This window comes from Myxocyprinus asiaticus, chromosome 11 (genome assembly GCF_019703515.2).
Source record: "Myxocyprinus asiaticus isolate MX2 ecotype Aquarium Trade chromosome 11, UBuf_Myxa_2, whole genome shotgun sequence".
Classification (NCBI taxonomy): domain Eukaryota; kingdom Metazoa; phylum Chordata; class Actinopteri; order Cypriniformes; family Catostomidae; genus Myxocyprinus; species Myxocyprinus asiaticus.
Genome location: NC_059354.1, coordinates 25,983,671 through 26,001,968, shown reverse-complemented (window position 1 = coordinate 26,001,968; position 18,298 = coordinate 25,983,671). Strand labels below are relative to the sequence as shown.

Below are 18,298 nucleotides of genomic sequence, written 5' to 3'. Positions count from 1 at the left end.
CCTGTTTTTTTCTATTCATTTATTAACGTTAGCAACTGTCTATCTGTAGATATTTCTGATATTTGTAATACTCTGAATAGGCTACTTTAAAAGTACATTTGCTGTGCCTGCCACATTTCTGTATTAAGAAAGTCAGGAGGACACAATAAACAGCTCAATAACAGCTGTGTGTTTACACAAATACTAGTTACAATTCCCAAATACAACTTTCAAATTCCTGGCCAAGTCAGTAGTCAGTGATTTCTAATCTGTCTGGCTTTGTGTACAATCAAAAAACACTAAAGATACAACAAAGACAAGGTATATGGTAATTCTGAACACATGAGCATTTCTAAACGTTTCTGAGATTGGATTAGCAGCACAACAGCTCGTTGCATAAATTTGCAAATAACAACAGCTATGTTTCCATCCAAGTTGCCACATAAATTTATGCGAAAAACCATATTAATCGCAAAAACAATGTGCGAATAAAGCCGCGTTTCAATCAAAGGGTGTTCAAAAGGATGAAATCGTCACTTCCGGAGAAATTGTAGCCACTGTGAGTGGTTTTTTTTTGTTGTTTTTTGTTTTTTGAGAAAATATTGCCGGTTTAGAGCACGCAGACAAAACACTGTAAAGAACTTTGTCACATGTTTGGGAGCGACACTCACACACTTCTGGAGCACTACATATGTGCGTTCATCCATCCTTATGATCTATAAGATATTTTTCAAAAGTGTCAATAAACCTTCTCTTCCATACAGTTCAAGTTTGTTTTCGACTTATTTGCTCTGCAAACTCTTTGTAGGCTTTGGATTTTCTAGACACCGTTATTTCAGATGACCAGAGCAATATTTCAGATGCAATGGTTGGTCCACTGGTTAGTCCAGTAATGAACAAGCTTTTCAGTCACATTACTTTTTTTGATGCATAACTTTCATACCTAACAAATTCAATAGGAGTTTATTCTGTAAATGTGTTTCCATCATAGTTTATGTGCATTTCTTCATATTGAATAAAAAATGTATCCACCTCAAGCAAGCATATAAATGTTTTTATGCGCATTTTGGAGTTTTATTCACATCTTGGCATTTCCATCCAGCAGTTATGTCATATCCCAAAATGCGCTTAAAAACACATTGATGGAAAACATGGCTTATGTCAGTGCTAATTCTTCTGCCATATATATGTGTTAACACCAGGAGTCAAATTTCACAAACAATTTAAAAAACAACATTACTATTTCTCTTTAAATGTGTCTTTTCTATGTATGTCAGGAAGAGCCTTGAGGCATGAAAGATGAGTAGATGCCACTTAACAGATGGGAACTACACGTTTGCAAGGACAGGGATTTCTGGGAAATGACAGCAACACATAGCTACACACGGAATAGGAGATACAGTCCATTGGATGTAGACTCCCTGACAGAGAACATCCAGCTAAACCTCTCATAAACATTTGTAAAGTAGAGGTGAATCTCTGGTCAGTCCCGGTTAAAAATAAGACAGTCTAGTACTATAATAATACATTCTTTAAATCAAAAGTTGTATCTGTTAATGCACATTAATGCACTATGAACTAACATGAACTAACAATTAACAATTGTTACTAACATTGATTAATAAATGCTGTAAAAATATATTGTTCATTGTTTGTTCACAATACCTAATGCATTAACTAATGTTAAAGAAAACCTTTTTATTAAGTGTTACCAAAGTTACATTAAAATTACATTAATTGTGAATTGCTAACATTTATTTGTATTGAAAGCAGCCCTAAAACTGCTCCAGTGAGAAATCATTAATATCTATGGTTTATTTACTGTCTTTGGTGTCTTGTTGTAACACAAATCACTAATTATTAAGCAAATGCGTGAAGATGTGGTGCCATTATTGAAGGTTAAACAGTTACATCTGTTATTAGTGGTATTGTGACCAATATTAATGTGATTTAAATTGGGATCCTGACAGAATAGCACCGAGATGAGTGACTGATGATGAGATATTAAGAGCACCTGGAGAGCACGCATGTTTGATTGACACAGAGAGCGCTCATGTTAAAGAGAGTAACGCTAAAAGCGTTCGTGATCACTCAAACAGTCTCTATCGTTCCACACGCCTGATTGTCACGACTCATGTTACATCACGTGTACTCAGATTTGTACTTGCATGTTTCTTTGTTGTTTAATTAATTTTTAAACCCATTAGCAGCCTCTTTATCCTCTTCCTGCTCACTGTGCAATGAGTCAGAACAACTACTGTAATGACTCTAGAAAATGGGCAACTTAATATTCATACACGTGTAATTCTTACATATTTTTAAAAACAAAACGGCAAATTCATGTGAATTACATCATGTCTTAAAGTTTAAATTCATGAATGCTTAGAATTGCCACCAACTCACCCTCCAAAGGCCACTCTGTCATGCTTCAAGGGCTGAGCAAGTGCTCATTCATTAGAGTAGCAGTGTATGTGTGATTCCCTGTGTGCTGCAAAAAAGATCGGCCCTGATTCTAGGCACAATCGGCCGATTTCAATCAGTGGCTGATCGATCGGTGCACCCCTACTGACAAGCATGGCCTCTTGACTCCAAACACACAAACACACCCTCAAAATAAACAGACATTCCAGAAGGTCCAGAACAGCAAGTCATTCGGTTTATGTTGCACTGCACCCTGATGCATGGTAGAGACATGGTAAAATCTCATTGTTAAAAGAAAGCAGACTAAGGGCCTTTACACAGAATGTGTGAAAAGTGCTAAAAAAAAAAAAAAAGCTAGATACCATGAATAGAACAGAACGCAGGTGTCTCGAGACGCATTTAAAAAAAGTTGAAGAACAGACTGAAATGTTTTTCACCCAAACCGTACGTATGCAAGTTTTATGGACAGGTTACAATGGACAGGTTTTGATTATACACCGTGCTACATCACTATGGTGACCTTAATGTGTGAACAATATAACAATATAGTGTTGCAAACACTAAACATTTGATCCAATATCAGAGGCAAACAAAGACAATTCCATTTTAAAAAGTACCAACCATAAAAATGAGCCAGACCCTTTCAAATGTTACTGAACCTTGGCTCTTGCTCAAAAACTGCTGATCTTCACACAACTTGGACTGGCTCTCAACAGGCTATTCAGTGTAAACTTACAATACAGATCAGTCAAGGATCTGTAAATCAGCCTGCAGGTGCATCCGACAGCTTACCTCTTTCTGTCTGAGCAGGAGGTGGAGGAGCAGGTCATAAACCGTCAACTCTGGCAGCGAATGCTCTTCTACAGCAATATGGAACGAGATCTGATGTTTTGAACCCTTCAAATGTGGTGATTTAGTGCAGAGGGGAGGGTGTGCTGGACATGTGTGTTTGTAAGTGTATTGGTAGGTGGGTTTGTAGGAGTGGTGTGGAGCGAGAGATTTAAGCTATCAGCTTCTGAAGTAGCCATCAAATACAGAAAAAACAAACAGGTTAAGGCTAAGAAATATTACACCACCTCTGACATCTTTATAAATGATTAATGGTCACAATAGACTTTTAGGTGGGGGTTTAAAGGTATAGTTCACCCTTTGCCATCCCAGATGTGTATGACTTTCTCTCATCTGTTAAACTCAAAAATTATGATTTTTGAAGAATTTCTCAGCTCTTTTGGTCCATACAATGCAAGTGAATGGTTGCCCAAATGTTAAAGCTCCAAAAATCACCTAAATCAGCATAAAAGTAATCCATAAGACTCTAGTGTTTAAATCAATGTCTTCAGAAGCTATATGATAGGTGTGGGTGAGAAACAGATCACTTTCACATTCTTCTTGTGTTTTTGGTGATTCACATTGTTCATGCATATCGCCCCCTACTGGTCAGGGAGAAGAATTTCTAGCAAAAAAGTACTTGTATATTGATCTGTTTCTCAGTCACACCTATCATCAATTCAGAAGATATGGATTAAAACACTGGAGCCATATGGATTACTATTATGATGCCTTTATGTGCTTTTTGGAGCGTAAAAATGTTGGTACCCATTCACTTGCATTGTATGGACCTACAGAGCTTAAATATTCTTCTAAAAATCATAATTTGTGTTCTGCAGAAGAAAGTCATACACATCTGGGATGGCATGAGGGTAAAATGATGAGAGATTTTAATTTTTGGGTGAACTATCCCTTTAAAACAGGTGTACGTCCAAATATTTAACGACAACAAAAACTACTTTTTTCTACTCACCAATCAAACAGTTCCTTATAGACTGAACATACACCATATTTTACCTGACGTACTAAACCCATGCCATGCAATTAGCAACCACTGCTTTCTGTTAGCAGAGCCAACTTTGTGTGCACAACAACCTCCGTAAATTGGTATCAGAGGTCACAGTAACTGAGCTTAAATACCAGCAAAAAGAAGAGGCCTACACCTTAAGTTATGGTCCAGTGTTTTCATGGATGGTGTAGGAGAGAATTCATTGTTGGTTGTAATTTAAGGGAGTTTTTCCTGTGAGACTTCAGTCGCTTAAGTCCATCAGACACAAGAAAGCTATTATCAAGACCATCTGAGGTGGAGGCAGACTGTGGTGATTATCAAAGGGAAGACAGGAATCTAATCGGAGGGATTTTTTACGCCTGTCATGTCAATTTCAACAATGGTGTGGGGGCTACAGGGGAGATCATTAGAGGGGAATAGTTGAGGTTTGCTCACACAGAAACCTAAAGTCTCCTTTTCCCAGCTATGAAAGTCACATGATGAAATGCCAGCCTGTATTTGCATATTTATTGTGTAATGCTGGACTGTGGGACTGTGTTTGAGACTGTTTATATTAAAATACAAAGATCCTCAACTTTCAGACTGGATGAAAAAGGAGTTGAAAATTCCTTATAAATCCATTGAAATAAAATTGTGTTGGCAGGTAGGATCGGTGGATCAGGATATACTTCACGAATCACCATCATTGTTATCGCGTCTGCTCTAAAGAGACTAGGGATGTTAATGAGTAATCCAAAATCTAATAATTGTCATTAATAATTTGATCGATCAAGCTTAACGATCATCAATTTATTAATTTCAGTACAAATGCGCAGTAATCATGACATCAGACATTGATAAGGCTGTCTATACAGTCACCCGCCACTGGACATCATACTATCACCAGAGAAGCGGTAGCCTATGTTATGTACTGTGTTTAAGCACCGTTATGATTTGACTTAATTTCTCATTTAAAAAAATAAGTCCAAAGATCCGAAATATCCCACGGTTTACAATGTGAAGTTTTAATGAACTCAAATATGTATACAAATTATAGCTATACATCTTAAGATAGAAGTTACTACTAACAGTATTTCATTAACAGTACTTAAACAATTCCCAAATTCGAACAAAACATAGATTAAATGTATTTAAATACACTGAACTAAGAATATTTTTAGAGGAAAATGCCAATACTTACATTTCTTAAGTGTATAAATTTAAATTATATTTAAACAATAGGCTACATGCACATATTATTTGGAGTCCTCCACGTGCGTTTTGCGATATTAACGTTAATGATTAATCGATTAATTGATTGTTATTTTCCACAACGATCGATTATGAAAATGTCTGAACACTGACAACGCTAAATGAGACCAACTTTTACCCAGCAGCTGCTGTTGATGGATTTCAGCTTTTTATGAAGGAATCACACAAACTTCGATCTCAAACCGCTGTTTTTAATTTCCAAAGTGCAATCGCTGTGACAGATATGAGGCCAAATATGATCTAACGAAGATCTTATATGAACAAAAGAGCGGGCGATCTCCGGACTTCGAAGCGGGGGTGTTGAACTATCTCTCTTGTTCATCCCAAACACAGTATACCATAATTAACATTATTTATCATCAATAACATACAGATGTAACATGGTAAATTCTGTGCTGACTGGTAGAACCGTGACAGAACTGCAGCCCCTCTAAATGTCCAGTATTTTCCACTAAATTACATTAACAAACAACAGGTCACATTTATTTACATTTTAAAATTTATTTTATCATTAGGATCTCCACCGACACTTCACTCAAGTGACATTCACTTAAGAATAAAAGATATAGAAGGTGCATTCCCTAAAATTGTGCATGTTATAGTGTTTTTGATCTCACAGCTAGATTTGAGACAAAGTATGGAGGTGAACGCAGAGTGGCCTTGACAAATGAAAAAATTTAATTGAATGTTTTGGATTAAAAAAAAAGTGTCACATTTTGAACACTTTTCTAAGCAGGTGCTCAGTAGATCCGTTAACACTAGTTACTGTGGTTAAGAACAGGGACGTTTCTGCAGGTGTGCAATGAACAGGAAGACGGCGTCTTCGACACATTCCAGGCATTAAGACGCAGTTCCGGTGCCAAACAGTGTTCATCATTAAACACGCTTATATCATATTCATGTCTATCCTAAATCAAACTAGATTCATTTCAAAGTGTACATTAGCACAAGAAAAATCTGAAGCCATAAAAAATAAAAAAAGTCCACTGCTCCACTTGATTCTGCCGAATGCTACTCAAAACATGAAGATTGAAACATGTTACACAAGTCAGTATCTGGGGGCAATAAGTGAGCAAAGAAACTGGAAAAAAATATTATCCATAAAATAAGCATTAAAAAAAAAATAAAAAATACAATGCAAGTTCATTGGCCACTAATTGACTCTGCATAGTAAATAGTGTAATTAAGAAATAGATTACAGTTTAAGTGCACAGATGCGTCAAAGGAACATAAAACTGATTAACCCCGTGGTCTCGAGAAAAAAAAAAAAAAAAAAAAAAAACAAAACAGCAGAACAAGAACATTTAAAATCCCAAATAATGATCTCAGCTGAAACATGCATCATTTCAAGACTAAACACGCTTAACTTATTGAAATGACCGATCCTAACCCCCAACCACGCGATTTAATTACAAACTTCCTCCTTTACACTGCATATCACATTAAATCATATAATGTCCACATTAATACGTTCCCATTTCATTAGCTCGATTCAGATTAAACATGTTTGTCTACGCCGGTAAAGCGCGAGCAGTAGTTTTTAAGGGCGAAATCGACGGAAAGATGATCAATCTAGACAAAAGCAGCTAATCCTGTTAGCGCCGAAACCCAGACAATCAATAATGACGGAGAATTTAGCTCTTTATAAGCCTAAATCCCTGCTTTCATTCAGCCAACTGAAGCTGCTCGGGTCCATGTTGTGGGAGTGAATGAAAACAAAGCGGGTTTTATATAGTTTACCTCACTCGAGTGCCGTGTGCATCTCCTCTCCGCTCGGTACTAAAACACTCGCGCTGCGCACCGTACAAAACTAATGCGATCACACTGCGGAGTTTTGCCACACTGCATTCTCCAAGCCACCGACGTACTTTCGTTACGTACTCGTGCATCCGTCGCCACTTTTTGAGGAATATGTAACGCACTTTACGCAACGTGGACGAGCTCTATGACGTGTCTTCCGCCAACCTTAGTAGTCCAGGCTGAGCTGTACAAAAGTGCCTCTGTTTGTTCCTGGCAATAACCCGAAGCACCTGATGAAAGCCGCATGACGAAGTGTATCCTCTCACTACGTGAACACACACACACACACACACACACACACACACACACACACACAAATGGGTTTTCATGTTTTATGAGGACTCTCCATAGACATAATGGTTTTTATACTGTACAAACTTTATATTCTATCCCCTAAAGCTAACCCTACCCCTAAACCTAACCCTCACAGAAAACTTTCTGCATTTTTATATTTTCAAAAAACATAATTTAATATGATTTATAAGCTGTTTTCCTCATGGGAACCGACTGATTGTCCCCACAACATAAAACATTTAAAGTTTTACTATCCTTGTGGGGACATTTGGTCCCCACAATGTAGTATAAACACACACACACACACACACAAACTTGTTTTTATATTATTGTGAGGATCCAAAGATAATTTCTGTCCCCTACCCCTATACTTAACCCTCACAGAAACCTTTTTGCATTTTTACATTAAAAAAAAAAAAAAAAAAAAACATCGTTTATTATGTTTACTAAGCCATTTCTCTCGTGGGGACCTCTGGCTGGGCCCCACAAGGTAGGTGATCTCAGGTTTTACTATCCTTGTGGGGAAATTTGGTCCCCACAATGTAGTATAAACATACACACGCACACACACACACACACACACACAAATATAAAATAATTTAATTGAATAAAAATAAGAATTTATTATTGACTTAAAAAATGTCAAGTGGTGTAACCATCACGTAAAATGTATTAAAATACTTTATTTATTTTTTTATTATTTTTTTACTGTCCCCAGACATTTATACCACTTACAGTATGACTTTGAAATCAGAAGTTGCAAACATGTTAATCACTGTAGAGATGTATTCAAGTAATTGTTTTGGGTGAATATCATTTTTAATGTATTTTTGAACAACAATAGATCTGGACAAAAAACTATGTCATCGACCAATATACTGTATGTAATTATACGTTTAAATAATATCCAGGCATGTGCAGAGGGGGTGGCTCTAGAGGGGCTTGATCCCCTGCCCTTTTGCTGAGGTACCCCTCTGACGGAGCAGTGTTCCAGGGTGTGCAAATGCCACCCAAAATGAAAGATTACCGTGCCTTCATGTGGTATTGGAATTATCGTAAATACGAGTTTCCCACTCGGAAGTTGCACATGAACGACCCCTCAAGTTGTAATTATGACTGGGAAACTCAGATAATTTTGATACAGCTAATTGTTAGCGCTTACCATTTTAGTCATATTCATTTATGTATATCAGCAACTATTTGATGCATGTTGTACATTTTACACCAATAAAATAGCTTGTATTTGACCAAAATTCCATTATCGTCAGCAAGCTAAGTAATATTTTTATGGTGTCAAAATAAAAGTTCCTGATGAAATATATATGAATGAACGTTTTCTCCGACAACAAAGCACTTGAACACGTCATACTCATAATCACCACTTCAGAAGTGGGAAGTAGGATAATTCTGATAGCACATGAAGGCAACATAACACACCCAAATGACTTTTTTAAGCTTAATAACTAAAAAATCCAACTTTCATTGGACGAATCTCAGTTGCCTCCGCATCTGAGACAGGCAGTCTGCGCATCTTATCACGTGGCTTGTTGAGCACGTTACTGCAGAGACATAGCGTGTGTGGAGGCTCACACTATTCTCCATGGCATCCACACACAACTCACCACGTGCGCCACCGAGATAGTGAACCACATTTTAGCGACCATGAGGAGGTTAACCCAACGTGACTCTACCCACCCTAGCAACCGGGCCAATTGGTTGCTTAGGAAGCCTGACTGGAGTCACTCAGCACGCCCTGGATTCGAACTTGCAACTCCAGGTGTGGTAAGTCAGAGTCTTTAGTTGCTGAGCTACCCAGGCCCCCCCAATGTTATATTCTTTGTATAACATATTTTACAGATAACAGCACTTCAGTCAAAGTTTTATGTATCTCTTGTAAGCAAAATATTATATTTAATACATAGGGTGATTACATTTTCTCCATATTACACAACACCGTGCATGAACAGTATATGTAGTAATTATACATAGTTGTTAAAAAGGTCTTCATTCAGAGAATGCAACATCCACTATGGGCAACTGGGCAAAGAAATGTGTGATGCAGCAGTTTCCTTCAGGATCAAAGCACAGGTTTCATTTTTTTTTTTTTTTTTTTTTTTTCAGGCAACATTAAATAGCGTAGTTGCAAAAATGTACTGTAATAAACCTGTAACAAAACTTCACACAGGGAGAGAAGGAGGACACAGGTAATCGGGTTTCTTCAGTCTCAGGTAAGGCTTTTTAATTGTCAACTCTTCTGAGCTTACAGCTTCATAATAACTCAGTATCTTCACAATAACTCATTAGCTTCACATTAACTCTTTAGCTTCACATTAACACATCAACTACTCAACGGGACTCTAGATCTCTGGCTCTCTCCCCTTCTTGTCGGTGGCGTGGTCCTTTTATACCGCTCTCCTCAAGCTCACTGCAACTAGAAACAGGTGTTAATCATAATCTGGCTCAGGTGTATGCACCCTTACCCCTTTCTCTCTCTCTGGGCGGACGCTTGACCACGCCACCACTACCGCTGCCACAAAACCCTTTGGCCTTTAGTTTCATGAAAAAATTATCGGAACATTTCAGTTACGTTCTGCTAAAAATTTTGTTCGTTTTCGGTTTTCATTCTTTAAACGAAAGCATTTTTAGTCCCTGATGCAAAGTCTTGTCAATGAATGTACCAAGTTTGGGACAGTTATGTTTGCCATTGAAAGGATAATGGTCAAGAATGTTATTTTCTTGCTCTTTGTTAGGCTATACCTGAAACATTACTACAAGTAATTCAGTGTACTGTTGGACTCCATTTACCATGAATAATCCCACAGTAAACACAGTATTATCTCTGTATGCAATTAAATATTTGTTGTGTAGAGAAGTACTGACGCATTTCTTGGCATTTGAAACAAGAGTCTGTCTAGCCAGACTGGTGAAAACACATGGGACATATACACATTAATGAATTCATTATCACTTCATACATTTTGGGCTTTAAAGAACCCAAATAGACCTAATTAAATATTATTGTACATAAAACGGTTTGTCAAGTTAACTGTAGTGCCAGTTGCAGCTCATATACAGCTGTTACTTTGCAGTGTTTTTCGGCACATTAAGGTCCCATTGCAAATACAGGGGGAGGGATGACCAAAATGTGCAACATTGTATCTTTTAAAAATTAGTAGGAAAATCAGTACAGTTTACTTGAAAGCAATGAGTGTGCACTAGGTCCTGTGCCACCAGACATTATGACACATTTGGCCAGCAGAGAACCAAAAGAGGTAGAACTTTGTCCTGATGTTGTGCCATAGTATACTGGAATATGTAGATCCTGTATATATTCCAGTACACTATGGTCTCATGGGTATGTTCCCAGATCTATTATATATTGCATTTATTTGCCTTTTCAAGTTAAAATAGTCTAACTGTTAATTTGTTTACTTTTTATTTCAAAACATCAGCAATTCTCTCATGGCAGGTGGCATGAACCTCTTTGATTTTTAATTTGCCTAAATTCTGTTGAAATGCCATGCTCTGTCTTCCTAGACCATAAATGCAATCTGCTAGGTTAATACTGGCAGGAAATGTTTGTCAGCCCAAAATCCAATCCATTCCAACTGTGGGACTAAGGATGCAATGATGTTGATTTTTTTTTTCTTTTCCATATTTCGGCTTGTAAACACACACACACACACACACACACACACACACACACACACACACACACACACACACACACACACACACACACACACAAACATGTTTGTGCAGCTATCATTATGAGGACTCTCCATAGACATAATGATTTTTATACTGTACAAACTATAGATTCTATCCCCTAACCCTACCCCTAAACCTAACCCTCACAAAAAACTTTCTGCATTTTTACATTTTCAATAAAACTTTGTTTAGTATGTTTTTTAAGCAATTTGATTTATGGGGACACTAGAAATGTCCTCATAAACCACATTTATAGCATAATACCCTTGTAATTACCAGTTAGTAACCCCCCAAAAAAGTCCTCGTAAACCACTTAAACCTGCCCACACACACACACACACACACACACACACACACACAAACCCCACACAAAAAACCCCACACATATTCCCACAAATAATTCATATATAATGTATTGAGTGTACCTGGCTTAAAGCAGTAATTATAATAGAGATACAAGATTATGGGAGCTCTTATGAAATAACCTAACACATTTTTACAGACACAGATCAAGAATTCTGTAGCCCTCAGTGAACTCATAACACAAATGGTAATTTCCCAGTAATTCCCTTTGAAGCCTTGGACTGATGAATCCATGTAACAGAAATCATTCCCAGAGGTACAGTTTTCACATTCTGTAACCATTAACAGGAAGTGCAATGCATGCAGTGTCTAAAGATATTCTGATATTAGATTATATAACCTCCAAAATACCACAGATGCCCTCCATAGATAACTTCCATGACTTATTTATGCATTACTATCACTGCTGCCATTTTACATTAAAAAGCATAGTTTTAACCCAGAGAACAAAAAATACTTTTTAAGCTTATATTTCATTTACAAAATGGTAAATATATTCATTCATTCATTCATTCATTCATTCAAATGGTGTAATGGATCATCCTTTTCATGAATTCTGGTCTCATGGTACTTTCCTTGTGTGTTAAACGTCCTAAAATATATGGAGGCGCAACAGCTTTTGCATCACTTTAAAGACTAGATAGAATTTTACTTTTGTGATCAGCCAAGACTATGACAGGAAACAACAGTATGCTAAAGACAAAACTTTTTTTTTTTTTTTTTTTTTTTCATAATGGATACCACTCTTACAACAGAGCACCTTCGAGTGGTGTGGAACAAGGAAAATCAGGAACGCTTGAAATGCAGCTTGAAAAACTTGAAAGAGTTTTATGGAATTGTACTGATAGAATCCTCTTTGATTTCCCCTGTAGCAACTCCCAGTATTCACTTAATGTGTAATACCTTCCATATGACATTTTCTCAGGGAGGGACTGTAGGGCCAGTACAGTCCATCTGTAGTGGCTCATGCAAGTTTGGCAAGTTTTTCCTTTCACTCAGATACATAGCTTTGACCTTTCTAAAAGTAATCAGCAAATAAAATTATTGGATTCTATCACCAGTTTTGTCACCACTGTTGTGAGTGTGATGCATACAAGTTATCTGAAAATAAAGTATGTTTTTACTAGTCATTGCTTAAGGAACATCCCGGTTACCCTCGTAACCTTTGTTCCCTGAAAGGAGGGAATAAGACACTACGTCAGAAGCTGAAGCTATGGGAGCACCCCCCAGGGGTGAAGACTTTGAAACCCAATACCATCACGCCAATTTGATTGGCTAGTGACGACTGGCACTCCGCCTATGCTGACGTCATCGTGGGCATATAAACCAGAGCCAAGCGCCACACCATCAGGATTTTCAGACTGAAGGAAACGAGAGTGTATTTGTCATCCCATAACAGTGAAAAGTCAGTAGCTGCAGACAGTGCCAGTCCTAGCCTTTTGGGGGGCCCTAAGCAAAACTTTAGGAGGAACATTAGTATTTATTATTTTTATACATTGTATAAGGTGCCAGTTTTCAATAAATAAAAGGAAAAGAAACATAAGGCCATTCTGAAGGTCACTTGGCATGGCACTTGCTTACTCTACATTACTGGGGTCTGCACCTGTGCCTGCTTTAGCTAGCTGTACATTACCATGCTGGTCTTACTGATGAACTTGAGAATTGTCCCTGAAGGCAGATTATAAAACAAACAAACAATTTGATACTTCATTTTAAATGGCCTAACACAGTAACAATGCAAAGATATTGTATCAGCTAGTTTACAGACTAGTCATGTCAAGTTTTTCCAAACAATGAAACAACAAAACAATGAACAAGAGTAAATGAATGAAGACTAAAAGACAGATAAAAAAATATTAAAATGGGAGGAGGACAAATGAACAATGACATTTTATCAAAATATTTACAGAAAATATGAAATATATATACACTACCGGTCAAAAGTTTTGAAACACTTACTCATTCTTTATTATAATTTTATAAAGACTTTTTTTTTTTCACATTTAGAATAATAGTAAAATCATCAAAACTATGGAATAACATAAATGGAACTATGGGAATTATGTTGTGACTAAACAAAATCCAAAATAAATCAAAACTGTTTTATATTCTAGCATCTTCAAAGTAGTCACCCTTTGCCTAGAATTTGCAGACATGTACTCTTGACATTTTCTCAACAAACTTCTTGAGGTATCACCCTGGGATGCTTTTTAAACAGTATTGAAGGAGTTCCCATCTATGTTGGGCACTTATTGGCTGCTTTTCTTTATTATTTGGTCATCAATTTCAAAAACGTTTTTTTTTTTTTTTTTTAATTACATTTTAGTTTTATAATGAAATAAATTAATATGGTGGCACAATTTTATTTTTGTCTACAAAACTAATTTCAAACATTCAAGCATACGCCTTCAGATCAAAAGATTTTTAAGATCATGAGAAACATTTCAGTCAAGTGTTTCAAAACTTTTGACCGGTAGTGTATATATATATATATATTTTTTTTCTCCAAGAAATATGAAGTATGAGTGAACATATAAGTATATTTCTCTAAATATGCACACTTTGGACTAAAAGTTCTAATGGATATTATTTATTGAAGCACTGACATGACATGGCCTATTTAGCAGAGATATGTGATTATTACATTGCTTATTTCAAATCATCTACTGTATGTTACATTTTGATTTTGCATGCTTTGATGTGTACTTACACAAATTAAGAAATTACTTTTGATTTCTGTCTTAAAACAGTGGTCTAATAACTGGAGAACTGAAGTATGTGCTTTCTAATGATAATATAAAAATTAAATAAGAATTTCAAAAATGATTAGCATACATACCTTCTTGCTTGATTGTTTCACTTTCCAGCTGCGTTTTCTCACTTTTTTCTGCTCCTGACGTGTAGTAACCATAGCCATGCTTATCTGCTACGTTATGCATCTAATTTTACCTGGTGCATGTCCGAAATGGAAACGAGATAATTTATTATAATAATTATAATAACCCCTCCTCCTCCTCTACAGTTGTCATTACATTAATATTTGCGTGTAATAAAAAAAAAAATTAAAAATATATAAAATAAATTAACGGGAAGGTTATGTTTGCGTCAAGGAGCTCTCTTGTTCTCATGGCAACAAATACATTTACTGGCTGCTTATAACACCTTCGACAGCATGGGAGCCCCCTAGCAGATCGGGGCCCTATGCAACTTGCATATAGGAAGGACCGGCACTGGCTGTGGAACAGCAACACAGCATCTTGTTCCCTCCTTTCAGGGAACCATGGTTACGAGAGTAACCGAGACATTCTCTTTCAAAAAGGTAACTTTGATGCTGTATCAATAGCTGATACAATTATACCGTAGCACTGATGTGCAATGCCAGAGATTATTTAGCAAAGATGGTCCACTTCTATTAAAATGAATGGGAGAAATGGGAATGCCCAACCAAGGAGCTCTAGTGCCCAACGGTCAACAGATGTAGAAAGGAAGTCCCACCTTACAGGTAAAAGAGCCAATCACCTATACAGACATTGCCTGTCAATCAACTTGAGAACGCGCATGCACATTAGCTTCATAAGCCCGGAAAATGTTGCTTTTTAGCATAATATGAGGTGAAGAAGGACAAAGTATGATACCAGTGTTGTCAGATTTTACTGCTGATTTGAAATATGTCATTTAAACGTAAACTTGGCTAGCAGTTTTTGAGATTTCAGTGTTCCCCCATTCAAGCTGATAGAAGCTGCACTGTCATGACTGGAAAAAGCCTCCCAAGAGCACTGCAAAGATGGCCGACAGTGGATTGACTTGCTAGAAATATTTTGGCAATGCCCACTAGCCAGCAGAGTAGTAAAAGGCATTGTTGTAACCACCCCTTCATTTGACAAAAATTGGAAGGAAAGTACAATAAACCAATGACTTAATGCTAAGACTTAGACATAGGATAGTGGAGCAATGTCTTAAAGGAATATTCCAGGTTTAATAAAAGTTAAGCTCAGTCGACAGCATTAGTGGCATAATGTTGATTATCACTAAAATTAATTAATAAGCAAAAATCAAGGTTACAGTGAGGCACTAGAAATGAAAGTGAATGGGGCAAGCTTTTGGAGAGTTTAAAGGCAGAAATGTGAAGCTTATTATTTTATAAAAGCACTTACATTAATTCTTCTGTTAAGACTCATGTATTATTTGAGCTGTAAAGTTGTATACATTTTTTTTTTTTTTTTTTTTTTTTTACAAGCATTTTAGGATTTTAGGATTTGTTGACATTACATCACTACAACTTTACACAGAAAAGGTTAGTAAGTGATTTTTTTGTCAAGCATTTGTGGACTTTTGTTCAAGTTTGTATGTCATGTCTTTTATTTTGAAGTTTAGTTTTGGGGTCTTGTCTCTGTTAACTGTGCTCCCCTTGATTGCTCCCAGTTGTATCTTGTTAATTAGTCTCGTTACCTTGCTAATCCTTGTGTATTTAAAGCCCTCTTGTTCTCCTTGTTATGGTTGAGTATTGTTAATGTGTAAAGACTGTTTTCTAAATCATAGTCAAGTCTTGGTTTATGTTTTGGTTTCTTGTTTTGTATTCTTGTTGACCTCCGTGGTCGTGAGCACTGGCAGCGACTGGGGAACGACCTCCGTGGTTGTGAGCACTGGCAGCGACTGAGGAGAAGGTGCCCTTTTCCGGACAGCTGGGAACATAGTCATGGCAGAGGACGAGGCCACAGGCATAGGCGCTGGCTTGTTGGCCGTGGAAGGATTTGGAGCAAGAAGCCGTGGAAGGCTTGGCACAAGGAGCCGTGGAAGGCTTGGAGCAAGGAGCCATGGAAAGCTTGGACGAGGGAGCAGAAAATGCAGGTTTTGGCCCAGGGTTCCCACCATAATCCACTGTGTAAAGGGATCCACAAAAGTTACAGAGCCTTCTCCACATATTTGCAGAGTGTCCAGTGAGGATCAGCCGGCGGCATCAGTTTCTTCAGTGCACTATTCAGACCGGTCTGGAAGAAAACCACCAGAGAGCAGTCTGGATAGTGCACTAAATTCGCTAGCTCTAAAAACTCATGGACGTGATCCTCAACTGGACGGTCCCCTTGCTTGAGAACCAGAATTCTGACAGCCACTAGATCCATTTTTGGTCAGTCTTTCTGTGACAAGGCGGACAAGGAATGAGGATCTAAATGCAGCTGTAAACTCAGAATAAAAGGAAACAAAACACAGGGAACCAGGCACATAACATGACAACACATGTGAAGACTGACAAAGAAACCAGGGAAAATACACAAGGGCAAACAAGGGAATGAGGAACATCTGAGGAAAACTACATAACTAACAGGAAACAGGAATGGGGAACTAAACAAGAATTTCAAAATAAAAGTCTAAGCACAAAAACAGGGAATATGTGACAAATACTGTATTCTTCATACTGTTGCTGGAGTGAAGTATGTGCAATGTTTTGTGTGTGTGTGTGTGATGAGACCAGAGACTAATTTTCAGCCATAGCTGAACAATCAAGTAAACAAACTCAAACTCAACTCAAACTCAAACATATGCTGTCATTTACAGCAGTGAGAATAAAGAGCATAGTTTTTGATCTAACACCAATACTAACCATTTGGTCAAGGATCAAACTTCTTCCCCGGTAAAAATCTGGGAAGAGAGGAAAGATACATGCAGGTTATAAAACCTGGCAAAGGTGGTAATGGAAGCCCAAATTTTCAGGAATTTCAGATTTTAATGAGACTTTGACTTTTTTATTTTATTTTTTATTTTTTTACTGTCTCTGGACACCACATCACATATTTCTCTTTAATCCCCAGAAAAAATATCAATATGACTTTAAACTCAGCAATTGAAATATGCTTATCATAGAGGTGTATTCACGTAAATGGTTTGTATGAATTGCATTATTTATGTATTTTTAATTTAATAGATCAGGACAAAAATGAGCGTCACTTCATTGACCCTTAGGACACATGGCCATAATATGCACCTGATACCCTCTCTTATTGTATTTTATGATTAATTTTTGAAAAGAATCCACGTTATGATCATGAAAAAGGTTTTTTTCTAGATCGCTCGCCCACTGCAGACACACGTTTTTTTATACTCCAATCTACTACTTGACCATGTTTAAAAGTGCGTGAAACATTTGAAAACTTTCATGTGAACACTAGGAAGGACAAGTCAACCCATCGCAAACTCCAATATACCTGCCAGTGTTTTCAGAAAATCAGTGTCTTTTTTCTCAGTGGAGAGGGAGCTCCTGTGCTCAAGGTTGCCAGATTGTGGGACTAAAGCGTCACCCTGGCAGCATATATCCAAACTGTACAAGTGTCCAGATCTGATTGGGGGATTTCACCTATAGATATCTGGAAACCTTACACATGTCAAAATCTAAGTCTGACTGGCTAATCGCCCTTATTTAAAGTCTGTTATTTATCAAACATATTCATATTAAATATCTTACTTGCATGATTAGTTCTAAGTAATACATGACACAATTAATCTAAAGGGGATGGTAAGAGGGGATGGTGGTTTTACAAGGGGGATGCTTTTTGGTATTTCTTGCAACAAGGGGGATGGCATCCCCTCGCATCCCCCCTCAATTCGAGCCCTGGTTATATGCCCACCATGACATTGGCATAGGTGTAG

General features: G+C 37.3%; 1 protein-coding gene across 3 annotated transcripts in view; it reads right to left on the bottom strand.

The window, feature by feature from the left end:
• The window catches only part of LOC127448380 (zinc transporter ZIP10-like), a 43,182-nt gene extending 35,842 nt beyond the window's left edge, over window positions 1-7,340 (bottom strand). For 2 of the 3 annotated variants that reach the window (XM_051710855.1, XM_051710857.1), the window contains exon 1: window positions 7,229-7,284. The gene's annotated coding sequence lies outside the window, so the exon portion shown is untranslated. Of the gene's footprint in view, window positions 1-7,228 lie in introns of all 3 variants that reach the window. The other variant, XM_051710856.1, reaches the window with a different exon arrangement.
• Between the last annotated feature and the right edge of the window lie 10,958 nt (window positions 7,341-18,298).